The sequence below is a fragment of the Cynocephalus volans genome, chromosome 4 (genome assembly GCF_027409185.1).
Source record: "Cynocephalus volans isolate mCynVol1 chromosome 4, mCynVol1.pri, whole genome shotgun sequence".
NCBI classification, from domain to species: domain Eukaryota; kingdom Metazoa; phylum Chordata; class Mammalia; order Dermoptera; family Cynocephalidae; genus Cynocephalus; species Cynocephalus volans.
The window spans coordinates 104,979,630-104,995,289 of NC_084463.1; the positions used below are offsets into that span (position 1 = coordinate 104,979,630).

A 15,660-nucleotide genomic window follows, 5' to 3' on the forward strand; every position below is an offset into this window, starting at 1 on the left:
CAAATGCAAATGGTGATCTTGACTGTGAAAATAATAACAACAAAATAACCATTGACACCTTGAAAGCACAGTATTCTCCGAAGTTTTCATACGTCAGCTTAATCTATATTGAATAAATAACATCCTTATAAAACTCTTTGGAAGAATGTGGGAACATGTATGGTTATTGAGGTTTAAAGATTGTAGTGGATTGAATTATGTCCCCCCATAACTCATTGAAGCTTGAATTGTGCCCCCCAAGTTTCTAGAAACTTAGCCTCCACTATGACTGTTAAGAGGGTGGGAAATTCAATTATGGTAATTGAAAGGTGGAGCCTTGAAGAGGTGATTTGATTGTGGGACTGTGCAGTAGTGACTGGAATAAAAATGCTGGTCAGGGGTGTGGTTCTGAGGGCTTTAAAAGAAGAGGAGAGTCTCTCTCTGCTCTCTCTGCTTCCACCATCTTGCAATGTGCGACCCCTGGTTCACTGTCGCCACCACCAGATGTGTTCCTTGGACTTTGGGCTTCCCAGCCTCAGAAACTAAGCAATAAATTTCATTTTCTTTGTAAATCACCCAGTTTCAAGTATTTTGTTATAAGCCACAGAGATGGACTAATACAATATAAATGGGGTTACAGACAGGCTAATGTATGTACATAAGATTATATATAAGGATTGCTAGTTTAGTGCTCTTTCTACTACTGCTTTCATACAATCTTTTAAACTGAAGTGATAGTGGTATATTTGTCTTACATATGTTTGCATGCATGTTTGCATATGTGCTTATGTCAATGAAGATAGATATTTAAGGACATATATGTGAACGTATGGATGCACACATATAAATGTATGTATCTATAGTTACTGAAGAAGTTTTACTATACCAGGTAAAGTTTCAAAGTTTCAGAGTTTAGGCATTTATATGTGAAAGTGAGCTACAATGGCATCTGGAAATTCTACACTTTTCTTTGAGGAAATAAAGGCATTTTCATTATGGAATTGTTGGAGCAGAGGTGACTAGAACTTGATTAGTCAGGAATCCATTCTCCCTCTTTACTCCTGTTTATATGAGTTTGCTCAACTCTGGGGACCATTTTAGGGTACAGAATCATAGGTGCGCTTGGTATGCAGGTGATTGATTCTATCTGCATTATGCCAGAGGAAAAATTGGGGTTGCAGGGTGTTGATCATGTACTGCAGGGAATAAAAGCCCATCAACTTCAGTTGGGGGTGAGGAGACCGGGTAAGTACCGCAGGAGGAGCTGTGTGAGGTCTGAGAACTTGGCTCAGAGAAGAGGCCACCGTGTGATACAGTGGAAATTGCACTAGATGGAAAGTCAGGAAATGGGGTTCTAGGTGCAGGGCCTTCCCCACCTCCCTCCGAGTTCTCAGGGCCTCCATTTCCTGAAATCTGGGTTGATCTTATATTTTTCCTGATTAAAAAAATATTTTCCATAAAATTGTTTGTGGAAGATTTTGTAAAAAGAAAGTAGCGTGCATAGTTTCATAGATTTATGGACTTGACACAATTATCACAAGAGAAAAAACATCCACTTAAGAAGATTTAATTGTGTTTCCCAGGACTCCTGTTCTCTTAAAGACAACCCCATTTTAATATTCCTACTACAGATATCCTGAGAGTTACTAATGGATGAAGCTCACTGAGGGGACCCTCAGCCATTCGCCCCCACCCTTACTCTGAACCCCATTTGACAACCTCTATTTTCTCAACTTCCATTCAGTTGAGATATATACCCTCCAGTATTGAGTTTCTCTGGAGGATTTGTCAATTACACATACAAAGAAGGTGTAATTATTATCGTATTTATTTAACCTGCTGTGGTTCGGGAGAGAGCAGAGAAAGCATGTGGTGGTAGTTCTGGTTTTGGGGAAGGGACTGTGATTTCCTTCTTGGAAAGTGGAAGTGTCCACAGTGAAGGCAGAAAAGGAAGGTAGGCTATAGAGGGGAGGTGGTTCCCCATGGCTGATTCCTTTAATAAAAGCATTTTTACATATTATTCATTAAAAATATTGGATACAAAAGAATATATTATATATAATATATGTGCTATAAAACATAATTATTTAATGATCATCCATGAGCTTGTTATCCAACCTAAGAACAAAAGCATTTCTAATAATTTACACCATATACTGCTTCTCTATTCTGTTTTTTTTTTTTTTTTTTTTGGCCTCCCACAGTGATAAATAGTATATTGAAGTTTGGTTTGCACCTTCCTTACTTTGTGAAAATAACTTTAACATGTGTGTTTATATTCCTTGCCAATATATTGGTTTGCTTGCTTTTTATTTTATAAAATGTTGTCATACATATGCAGTCTTCTGACTCACTTTTTTCACATAATATAATATTTCAAAGATTCATCCATGTTGTTGCATGTAGTTATATTTCACCATTTTTACTGCTGTACAATATTTCATTGAGTAAATATGCCATAATTATTTTATTATTCTATCAATGTACCTTGGTTGTTTCCATATTTTTTTTCCCATATACAAGAGTGCTGTTATAAGAATTCATATATGTGTGGAAAAGTTTTCCTGGGGTGTATAGCTAGAGGTGGAAATGCCATGTTGAAGGGTGTATAAATGTTCAACTTTACCAAAAAAATACCAAATTGCTTTTGAAAGAGGTCGTACCAATATTCACTCCTACCAGCAATGTATAAGACATTCTGTTGGTGTGCATCCTTGCCAGCATGTGTTACCGCCAAGACTTCTTAATGTGTTTGCCAATCTAGAGGGTATTTATAGTATACCCTCTGTCTTAGTTCACTTGGGCTGCTGTAACAAAAATGATACAGGTGGCTCAAACAACAGATATTTATTTCTCATAGTTCTTGAGGATTGAAGTCTAAGGTCAAGGTGCCAGCAGATTCGACATCTGTAGAGGGCCAGCTTGCTGCTCCGTAGAGTGCTGTCTTCTTGCTATGTATGTTCTTACATGGTGGTAGGGCTGAGGGAGCTCCCTGGAACCTCCCTTCTGCTCAAGGTCAGACCATTAGGAATTGCCAAAGCTGTGCTTCAAACCCAGGTCTCAGATTATGGGGAGGTTGTAAAATAAGAGCAGTGGCTCACAAATGCAAGGGAAAAGTTCAGTTTCCTAGCAGGCCCGTTGGTTATAGCTGATAACACTTTTTTTTTTTTTTGCAACTTTCATCACTTTACAGGTGAGAAAACTGGTTCAAGAGGTTGAAGTGAATTTCCAAAACTCTCACAGTTACCTTGTGGCAGAGTCAGGACCACACTCAGACTTTCGGACTCCCAGTCAGGCACTGTTATCACCAAATTGTGCTGCCTAGAAAAGAAAGAATTACAAAATCTTCAGGCAGCTGGGTTCACCTATAGAATGGAGCAATGAAAAGTGTCTTGGGGCTGACATCAGAATAGCTGCGATCACGTGACATAATGAAAAGTAAATGCTCATCCGTTCCCAGTTCTTGACACAGAGCTCCTAGGGATGATGGGAGTATCTTTTGTTATATTATTTGGTCTTAGTCCCAGATTCCTAACACAAGGTCTCCTAAGACCCTTGGAATCTCCATAATGATGAGTGTCTCTGTATGCTAATGAGGTTACTGGCTGCCAGTTGTGGTTGTCAGAGGAACTCACCTTGTGATTAGAGGGTGTGAAGTTTCAGCCTCCCTCACCCTCCAACCTCTAGAAAGTGGAGAGGGGCCAGAGATTGAATTAATCACCAATGGCCAGTGATTTAATCAATCATCCCTACAGAATAGATCTTCCATAAAAACCCTAAATGGAGAGTTTACAGATTGGTGAAACCATCCACGTGTTGGAAGAGTGGTGCACCCCAAACTCTATGGGGACAGAAACTCCTGCACTCAGGACCCTTCTGGACCTCACCCTATGTACTTCTTTATCTGGATGTTTTCTTATTTTAAGGGCAGTATAAGAGGGGGTATTAAGTAATAGAAATATTCATATTTCTTTTTCTGAAACCATAGATCTAGGTGTGCGAGATCAGAAGATTCTCTTCAGTACCTAAGGACTTTGGGTTTCAAATTCGACAAAGTATTCTGTTTTACTTTGACATGAGTTTCAAGGGTATTAAAGCTTTGGAAATGCTTGCTGAATCCATTTGAAGAAATTTGTGCCATCTTGACTTTCTCTGCTTCCTGTAATATTGTTCAGTCAGTGGGGAGTTTGGAAACATACATTAAATATCATGCTATTTGAACACCTATACACAAGTATAAGGCTTATTTCTTATTTCTAAATATATTTGGTATTCTTCTCAACTAAAAACACAACCACGGTAAGTTATCTAGAATTGCTGATTTTTTTTATATTTCCATTTCTCCCCAAGGGGCTTATTTTTAAAATCACTGAAACCTTACTTTGTGATATTTTATGGGAGATCACTTTTAGCTGTTTCAGAATATTTTGCAGAAATATTTGTTCTACTCATTGTATATAGATATATAATTGATCAAGAAAAGTTTTGTGTTTGGTAGATTTTTGAGTCAATTTCCACGCTTTTGAATGTGGAAGGATTTCAGTCTCTGGATGGGTCACTGCGGGTTTCCTCCAGGGTAGGGTATGTGATATGGTGGTTTGGATAGTTAGACGCTTATGGACAGTCACTCATTTCCTTGAAACAATGCTCTAACTTTGATGGTTTCCAGGGATGAAAGAGGGGGAATATCTCACCTTGTACTGATAGGAGGAGATATGAGAGGCAACGGAGAATAAAGAAATGCACATTGGAGGTAGAGCTGAGATAGGATGTGTGAGCTTCACTGTGGTCAAGACAGGTCAGCATGGGGAAGAGGATAGCATTTGGATTCTGTTTTTCAAAGGAAATTTTCAGCTCTAAAACTGAGATCCAAAAGGCAAATGCAGTTGAAAAAGTCATCTGCAAGGAAAGAGTGTACCCTCTGATCTGTTGGGAATCTGTGTTAAACTCCAGGCTCAGGGGCACTTCTGATTCTGATTCTCTTCAAACTTTCTCAGATATTGTTCTATCCAAGTGAGACCTTGTTTGTGCTACGATGGATGTGGTCCCAGCAATGTGACTGAATTTCTGTATCCCTGCACTCAAACCTAGGCCTTTTTCTTAGAGAGCCAAGACAGGTATTGCTAAAGATAAATGATAAAAGTTAATTTTCTTTTTCACCTTAGAGTGACTTTTCCTTGTATATACTCATTTGAAGGCATCTTATGGAAGGCAAGATGAGGTGGTGGAAAAAATATCACTGTGTTGGGCATTAGGAGCTCTGAGTTCTCATTGTCCTCTGCCCCTAATCCATTAGCTGTGTTTCCTTGGACTTTACCTCTTTGGTCCTCAGTTTTCTAATCTTCAAAGGGTGCATAAATTGATGAAATGCAAGGTGCTTGAGGATTTCTAAAGTACAAAAATTCTGGAATCTTGTCCAATGGAACATTGAACTCACTAACATCTGACTCTACATTTCATAGCTTAGCAAAAGACTCCCGTGGATTTCCTTTGGCCACACATAGTGATTTCAGGTACTAGACCCCATATACAAACTCTGAAACTTCTGATTCCCAGAAGTAGACTGGACTATACATAAGAGGCATTGAATAAGTGCTAAAGAGTTAGAGATAGACAACCTGGATTTGAATACAGTCTCCTCTATGTTTTTTATCATTACGACATTGGGCAAGTCATTTACCTTTTCCTAACTAGTTTTCTTTTCTTCAAAATATGGATAACAGTGTACCAACCTCATTACATCATTGTGAGGATTAAGTGAAATAATACATGTAAAGCAAATTTAAGTATAGTGCTGAACACACGGCAAGTACTCAATAAAAATTAACTACTATAGGAAGTACATAGTGCAAAAGTAAATCACTGCACGCTATTAAGAATGGGGAAAAGCACAGTTACAGTAAAAGTTTGCATTTCAAAATGTTTGGGGATGTGGAATTTAAACCAGTAACAAAGGTTTCTCTGGAAGAAGTTTGTCTGTTTATGTCCTTGCTTTTCAATTGCAGTCTGAGGGCCCTTGTATGGAAGATCAGGGTCTTCCTGACAGATTGACACTTTTCTCCATTTCTCATTTCTGCAAAAATATGGAGATCAGAGGATTTGAGTGAAAACAGGCACACTATTGGTCTTTGGACAAGGACAGAAAAGGAAACTGATCCTATGGTTGAGTCTATGAATTAATAGTGGGTATCAAAGACATGAATTTTCACACACAATTGAGTTGTTTTGTTTGTATGTTTGTGTCTGTGTGGTGTGAGAAAAAAGGAAACAGATAAAGACTGTAAGAGAAAAATGTTCTTTTAACATACTCAGATTACTTCAAGATATACAAGAAACTGAATTAATAAGTGAAATAATGAAGATGAATGAGTCAAGTTTGGGGTTTTCTGTCTGGTTTTGATCATGAATTCTAACCTTTGGTCCAGACCTTCAGGAAGTTAAAAAACTTATTAGTCAGTTGCTGATTCTCCCAGGGGTTGTCTCCTTAGAGAAGAGCTGGCAGTTAGAAGTGTGCTCACCTTTATTCTCAAGAGTTCTTGTCTCTGGAAGGATTCTCTGATGCATTGGATTATCCAGAAGGGAGGCCATGATCCTGGGGCTTGGAGCTGTAAAGCCAGTTTCTCAATGAAGCGTTTGTGGGATCATCCGAAGGAGGTTTCTTTTCCATGTGCCTCATTTTGTATCACGCCCGCATGTAGCAGGAAGAATTCATCTTACCCTTCATTGCTTTTGTGATTAAGAACACATGAAGATAAAACAGAAAGGAATATGAGGTCCAGGAAAAAGTGACAATTAAAAGTGGCAAAACTTAGTTTTAAATACTATCTTAAAGTTTAACTGAGTGATAAGTGCATTCTTCATTGAGCAAATGAAAATAGACTTTGCATTAAACAGATTCTGGTTGATTATTCAGACTTATCGTCTATCAGTATCACTGGTATAAATGCAACAACGGATTAATAATCTTTGGTTGGTATTCAGTCAGGACCTCTCGTCCTGTGTCCATTTGGTGCATTGGTAACAACAATTTCATAAGCACACTACAGCAGTTACTTCAATTATATCCAGATAATATCTCCTGGGTTCCCATGATGTTCCAATGTACAATTCCTTATGTTTATTTCCCCATATACTCCAGTCTGTTTAAAAACTCATGGTTTCAACTGTAGGCCTCCAAGAAAAAATATGGAAATTATATTTCTTTTCTGATGATAAAATACTAATGCAAACTGTAGAAATTTTAATAACACAAAGAAATGAGAGATCAACCATAATCAAACATCCAGAGGTGAATGTCCTCAATATTTAAAATTATTTCCTTATCAACTTTTTCCTATACATGTTTTAACATAGGTGAAACAAAACCTATATAAAATTTTATAGGTAAAATTTTTGAATTTGAATTTTACCCAAAATATACATATAAAACCTATAATCTTCAAAAGTTAACTAATTCCATTACTATTATTCATTAACTTTTTCCCTGTAGTATATCTATGTAATTATAATTAGGGTATACATACTATTTTGTGGTTCCTTATTCATGTTGTTTCATGTATACATTTTAAAAACTTATTAGGCTCCAAAATGATTACTTCTTTTCTTTAAAATTAAAATTTAATATTTAAATATTTTTATTTTACTTCTCAATATACATTGTAGTTGATTTTCATGCCCCTTCACCTGTTCCTTTCCACGCCCCCCACATCATACAATATGATTACTTCTAATGACTACATTATTCCATCATATTTATGTTCAAGTTTTACAACAATTACCCTGACCCTAGTAAATGGAATCCCTTTCTTCTGGGTGTCCTATGTGTTATAAGAATATTTTTGAGGTTAGGATAATAAAGGACTAAAAGAGTCAACTAAGAGAATGAGGAACCTGTTCCTAGAGAGTTTGGGGGAAGAGCAGGAATCATCTGTGAGGTGGCAGAATACCGAAAAGGAAAAGGGAGAGTTTTGCACTATTTGATTCTTTTATGGTTCTAATTTTACTTTCTTTCTTTTTATGTAAAGGTAAAATATTCCTTCCAGTGTCTATCACCCACACCACATAGATGGAGTATAAAAGGAACATGACTGAATTCATTTTATTAGGTCTTACACAGAACCCCAAAATGCAGAAAGTCATTTTTGTGGTGTTTTCTGTTCTGTACATGGTAACGCTCTCAGGCAACCTGCTCATTGTGGTCACCTTTATCACCAGCCAGGCTCTGAGCTCCCACATGTACTTCTTCCTGACCCATCTGTCCTTGATATTCTTCTTCTTCAGCTCCTAAGCTGATTGTGGACTCCCTTTGTGAGAAGAAAATCATCTCCTTCAGTGGGCGTATGGCTCAAGTCTATGCAGAACACATTTTTGGTGCTACTGAGATCACCCTGCTGACAGTGATGGCCTATGACCGCTATGTGGCCATCTGCAAACCTCTGCACTATACGACCATCATGAGCCACAGGCTGTGCATTCTCCTGGTGGGAGTGACCTGGACTGGAGGATTTCTCCATGCAACCATTCAGATCCTCTTTACAGTCTGGCTGCCCTTCTGTGGCCCCAATGTCATAGACCACTTCATGTGTGACTTATACCCTTTGTTGAAACTTGTGTGCACAGACACTCATACCCTTGGTCTCTTTGTTGCTGCCAACAGTGGACTCAACTGCCTGTTAAACTTCCTCCTCTTGATGGTATCCTATGTGATCATCTTGCATTCCCTCAAGAACTATACCTCAGAGGGGAGGTGCAAAGCCCTCTCCACCTGTGCCTCTCACATCACAGTGGTCATCGTATCCTTTGTGCCCTGTGTATTTGTGTACCTGCACTCAGTGGCTACTCTCCCCATTGATAAAGCTGTTGCTGTCTTTTATACTATGGTGACCCCTATGTTAAATCCTTTAATCTACACCCTCCGAAATGCTGAGGTAAAAAATGCAATAAGGAAGCTGTGGAGAAAAAAAGTGACTTTGGATAATGACTAAATAGGATCACTGAGCATTACACATACAGGTAATAGATGTAATCTAGTCCAAGCTCTTAATCTGTAGATGAAGACAAGGGGTTGCATAATACTTGCAGATGTACACTTAACGCATAAAGCTAAAGCTTGGATTAAAATACAGACTTACTCTCTCCCATCCTGCTCTTGTCATTACTACTTAATACTTCTTAATTAATAATTATTTGTCAATAACTTGGAAATCTGAAATATTTCTAGAAGCTAAAAAGTATGAATCTAGAACAGTGGATTGATATTAAGATAACCTTATGTAACATTGAGATATATATATTATTGAAAATAAGATGTTTCATTATATTTCTTTATTTTGGACTCTAGCCTTAATATAAATTCTTCCTTTTGTGAATTTTATTGTTCATTAAACTTTGATTGTATAGTAAAAAGATATATAATTGTATTTCTTATTCTATTAAGAGTTTTATATATTATATATAGCTATATATATTATATATTATATTATATTAAGAATTTTCCATATTGTATCAGTTAGGGTCCAATTAGGAGACAGACCACAAAATTTCCCTGATTTGAACAGGGAAATTTTAAATACACTTATTAACTACATTAGGGGATTAACTATAAAGGAATAAAGAATGCCCTGAGATTGAGATGAGTATCTAAGGAAGGAACACATTTAGAAGCTGAGCTCCATCCTCTAGGCTGGGATCCTGTATTTTGGAGAAGGTGTATTCATTGCCCATTGGTTGGTGGAGAAGTTCACTGGGTTGTTTTGGACCAGAACTAGCTCATCACAGCTGAACAGAAATGGGCACACAAGAAACTTGTCTGGGACTGGAAAGCTGGGAGCCTCCCACTGAAATGCTGGTGGACTAAGGCTGGCAAACAAGGAAGCGTGGCCTGGACTGAGAAGCAATAATTAGCCCTCTTGGGTGCAGGTGAACCAAGGCTGCCAGAAAACACCCCACCCCAGTGCAGATAGGCAGAGTTAGGAAATTGATCAGTGAAATGCCTTTGAAATTCACTGGAATCTCCCTGCAGAGGTGCCACTGAAACTCAATGGGAAATTGTCCATGAAGTTTTCAGTGAAACTCACTGGAAGTGAGCACCACAGGATGTCCCACCCCTCCCCGCAGAAAAAAACACACACTGTTGCAAGTTACACTGAACAAGATGAAAATGGAAACATTTAAAATCAGGAAGAGATGCCCCTTTCAATGTCCTATACTGACAAGGCTTAGCATCATATCAGGCCATGTACAGGGAGAAATGCTTGCAGCGCCCATTTTCATTAATATGGAGCAGGTAATGAAGGATGCATTTGGAGCTGAGAGGCTATAAATTGATAACTGGCACACAAATTTTATCCTTATTTCTTACAACACATTTTACAGGATATTGAAGTCCAGATATATGGCGTGATTTGATACAAACCTCAAGTTAGTATCAGAACTTAGATATAAACTGAGAAATGACTCTTTATTCTACCTACTTTCTATTCATCACACAGCTCTAAGTAAAAATTACATTTCTTTGTTGGTGGTAGGAAGCTGCAACCATTTTTTAAAAACTGTAAATCTTAAAAATGAATAAAAGAGTCTAATTTATTGAAAGATTCTATATAACCTAATTTGTGATAATTTTATATGAATTTTCTATTAGGCAAGCTCTGTTATCTTAGCAACGCTTTCACTGAAGATGCATAGACAGAGGATGAACAATCACTCAGAAGTAGTTATTAGATCAGATTTAAACATTACGTTTATTTAAACTTTTAACTGAATTTTCATGGTGCAGTAATTGTAGCAGTATTCATAGCATGAAAGATATAGTCTCTTATCCTATACCAAAGGGGTTTATGATGTGTCTCTAGGAGTTAGACTTTGGTACAAGAATGGGGGCAGGAATGTAAAAAAGAAAGTAAAATTATGGAAAAATCTGAAATAGATAGCCTATAGGGACATAAACAGAATTGGTATCCAAAGGTGATTGAAATGTCAACCTGGCAGAAAGGCAAAATCACATATAGGTCAACAGACATCAGACACCAAGTTATCCAAGAAATTTTAGAGTGGTCAGTAGAAGATGGAGCCAGGAGAGATTCCTGGGGCACAACTCAAAGATTTCTTTCAACTTGTTGTAGAGTTGTGAGGAAATCTAAAAAAGATACCCAGACAGAAAGGAGGTCAATGAAGCTGGTGATGTTTGTTAAAACTTTCATAGAGGTTCTCCATTGAACATGTCCAGATGGTCCTAGACATGATCATTAGGTAAACAGGATTGATAAATGATGGCCTATATGCACATTGCATTTCATTATGTTAGTTCAACTTTTTGTTCATGCAATTCTATTTCTTTATATCATAGGACAACTTTAATTTTCATGAAAAAAAAATAAAAAGCTGTTATATTATCAGGAATGTCTTGCTCTCCACTCCCCTGTGCATCCCTCCATCCACGTTCCTTAGACCACCGTGCTTCCGCCACCAGCTCATTCCTGCATGTTTCTGAACATTGAGTTGGTGCTAATCATTGCCATCAACTGTAATAGGTAAGCCAAACTACACTCAACATATGCTTCTCACGAACACTTTTGTTTTTAGGAAGATATTTGTAACATGCATTGGTATCTTTACAGTAAGAAAACAAGTACATATTATAAAATAATTTCATCATCAATTTGTCTTCCAATTGTTTAGCTTTATTGAGGTAATATAGATAAATAAAAATTGAATGTATTTAAGGTGTATAACATGATGTTTTGATATATGTATACATTGTGAAATGATTATCATAATCAAGCTAATTAACATATCCCTCACCTCACATAGGTACCTATTTTTTTTTTGGTAAAAAATTTAGGATGTATTCTTTTAGCAAATTCCAGGCATACATTACATTGTTAACTGTAGTCACTATGCTGTGCATTAGATCTCCAGAACTTATTCACTTTGTCCAACTGAAACTTTGTACTTTTTGATGAGCAGCTCCCTGTTATCGTCATTTCCCCACACGCTGGCAACTACCATTCTGCCTTTAGGAGTTTGACTTTTTTAGATCCCACAGATAATGTAACCGTGACTTTCAGTTAAAATTTATTCCCTGTTTAAATTGCTCATTTTTTCGGTAAAATTTTAGAGCTAACCTCTCTTTTTTTTTACTATCTGCCTTTCAGATAACACCTCTGGTGCAGAAGTCATGAGTTGGATGCCCACAGGTGTCTTTCAGGATCATTGAAGTTAGTTTAACCCAACACAAACTGGGATAGGGTGGCTGAATCTGCAGATCTCTCTACTGATCCTGTGCCAGTGTCCAAAAACCCTGCCTCCAGATTTCGCCATTTTCTGAACCTGCAGAGGCCTCCTGCTCAGTCCTTGCCCCACACCTGACCACTTCCCCATAGATATACCATCTCTCTGGGGGTGGGAAAGGTGGATCTGAGATACAAATCTCCCGTCTTCTCATGTCGCTGCCTTGTGAATGAACCTCTTTTTCTCTATTGCAAAGCCATGTGCTTCAGTGATTTGCTTTTCCTGGCATGGGTAAACAGACTCCATTTGGTTTAGTAACAATCAGTAAGATCACGAAGTGTTTGTTTTTCATTGTTTGGCTTATTTCACTTAGCATAATGTCTTCCAGGTGCATCCATGTTGTCACAAATGACTAGATTCCTGCTTTTTTTTGTTTTAAAGGCTGGGTTGTATTCCGTTACATTTATGTGTGTGTGTGGTATAATGTGGTGTGTGTGCGCGCACACACACACATATGTATATCGCATTTTCTTTATCCATTCTGTTGTAGATCGGATTGTGCTCCTCTTGCCTCACCCCCCAACCTCCCTGAAAGTTAAATCTCCACTGTCTGTTGAGGGTGGGAAATCTTATTATAGTAGTTGAAAGGTGGGGCCTTGAAGAGATGACTAAATTGTAGGACCATGCCATAGTGAATGGATTAATTATGGTGGTCAGGGGAGTGGTTCTGAGGGCTTTAAAAGAAGGTTAAGTCTCTCTCTGCTCTGCCATTTTCTGCCATGTGAGACCCCTGGATCACTATTGCCACCACCAAGACACTCACCAGGTGTATTCCCTGTACTTTGGATTTCCCAGCCTCAGAAACTGAAAGCAATAAATTTTGTTTTCTTTATAAATTACCTAGTTCCCAGTATTTTGTTATAAGCAACAGAAATGGACTAGTACACATTCACCCATTGATGAACTCTTAGGTTGATTTCATATCTTAGCTATTGCAATAGTGCTGCAATAAAAGTTGGGATGCAGACATGTCTTCAAGATACTGCTTTTATATCTTTTGAATATATACCCTGATGTGGGATTGCTGAATCATATGGTAGTACTATTAATTTCTTGAGGAATTTTCACACTGCTTTCCATAATGGCTGTACTAAATTTCATTCCAGCAACATGTGCAATGTTGCTTTTTCTCCACAATGTTGCCTTTTCTCCACATCCTCAACAATCCTTGTTATCTTTTGACTTTTTTTTTTTTGGTGGCTAGTCGGTATGGGGGTCTGAACCCTTGACCTTGGTGCTATCAACACTATTCTCTAACCAACTGAACTAACTGGCCAGTCTATCTTGTTGATAAAAGCCATTCTAACAGGTGTGAGGTGATATCTTAATGTGGTTTGATCTGTATTTTCCTGGTGATTGGTGAGGTTTCCCATATATGTGTTGGCTATTTGTATGTGTTCTTTCGATAAATGTCTATTCAGCCTCTTTGCCCATTTTAAAATCAGATTATTACTATTATTACTATTTTTTGCTATTGAGTTATTTGAGTTCCTTATATATTTTGGATATTAACTCCTCATTAGATGTATGTTGTACAAATATTTTCTCTCATTTCACAGGTTGCATTTTCACTCTGTTGATTGTTTCCTTTACTGTGTAGAAGCTTTTCAGTTTGATGCAATCCCATTTGTCTGAAAGACTCCCGCAGTGGGTAGTCAGTCAGTTCAGGGAGACCCTCCCAAGGAACAGCGAGACCACGGCTTCGGATGCAAAAACAAGAGGTTTATTGAACACACAGGTACCCGGGCGACTCAGTCTTTCGAAAGACTGGCGCGCCGAGTAGAGCTCCTGGGTCCTTTTTATAGCAAAAAGCGCGGGTACAGAAGCGAGAAGCAAGGTAATTGGTTAGTTTAAATCAAGCCAGGGGTGAACTTCGGTCAAGTGGGAGTCCTTGAAACAGCTGAGGGGCACTCTTGAAACTTTAACTGACTTGTCTATTTCTGGGAACTATCCGCCCTTTGCCTCGGGCCGGGGCCCAGGTGCATAACCACAGATATCCTGTTTGACTCTGTTCCCCTTGTTTCTTAACTTGACTTTTTGGCTGTATTTTCCCTATACCCTTGTAAAAAGCACTTCCTTCATTCCCCCATTTCTCTTGTGGATCGCTCTAATCTTAGAGCGGAATTAAAAGTTATCTTCGCCATTTAAGGTTTGGTATTTTTGCCTAAGGACCAGAATCTTAACTGCACTTACCCTATCATTGATGAATTGGACTAGTCTATTGATGACGTAGGGCCCAAGGGTGAACAACAGAAGGAGGAGTAATAGGGGCCCGGCGATGGTTGACAGTAGGGTGGTCAACCAAGGGGAGTTATTTGATCTGGTTATAAGCATTTTCATAGTTTGAGTCAGGAGGCCTGACTCTTTTAGAGGCCGGTGCATCAATTTCTGGAATATCCCAAGCCTCGAGACCCGCCGCCAGGGCACATATATCAGGGGTAAGGGAGGGCCACCAAGTCCAAAGGGGGTGGACTTCTGTCTTGAACCAGACAACCTTTCCAGTTTGGGACAGTACCTGCCAGGTGAGGGTGTTGGGCTGGTTAGGGTTATTACTTGGTAGGCTTGCTCCGCCGCCGCCGAATGCGCAACTTAAGAGGATTATCAGTCCTCTCCAGCTCCCAGGATTCATCTGGTACGGAGGGTGGCGCAGGCTTGAGGTGAGAAGCATGTACCCAGGCTGCAATGCCATCAACTTTTACTGCGGTCGGGGTGGTCAGCAATACCAGATACGGGCCTTTCCACCGAGGCTCAAGGTTGCTGGGTCGATGGCGTCTGACCAGCACTTGGTCTCCGACCTGGAACGGATGAGGGATGGCCACGGCACCTGGCTCGTATACCTCCTTGATCTGGTCCCAGATCTGGGTTTTTACAACTTCTAAAGCCTTTAAGTGAGTAAATAAGACAGGAAGAAAGTTATCATCGGGACCCAGTGTTCCTCCCAACTCAAGTATGGGGGGGGGTCCCCCGTGGAGGATTTCATAAGGGGTCAGACCAAGCTGGCCAGGGGTATTCCTGGCTCTGAACAGCGCTAAGGGAAGGAGGGCCACCCAGTCTTTTCCACCGGTCTCTAAGGCCAATTTAGTTAAGGTCTCTTTGATGGTTCTATTCATTCTCTCTACTTGACCTGAGCTCTGGGGCCTATACGCACAATGTAATTTCCAATTTATTCCCAGTTGTGTGGCCAGTCCCTGGCTTACCTGAGCAACAAAGGCTGGGCCATTATCTGACCCGATCACCTTAGGGATCCCGAAACGGGGCAGGATTTCTTCTAGTATCTTTTTACATACAGTCAGGGCCGTTTCAGTTTTGGTAGGGAAAGCTTCTACCCATCCAGAGAAAGTATCTACAAATACTAGCAGATACCTGTTCCCATACCGGCCAGGCTTTACC

The 15,660-nt window shown here is 39.1% G+C and overlaps 1 pseudogene; it reads left to right on the forward strand.

Moving 5' to 3' along the window:
• Positions 1 to 8,044: 8,044 nt before the first annotated feature.
• On the forward strand, positions 8,045 to 8,963 carry LOC134376999 (olfactory receptor 4C12-like; annotated as a pseudogene).
• The last annotated feature ends 6,697 nt before the right edge of the window (positions 8,964 to 15,660 follow it).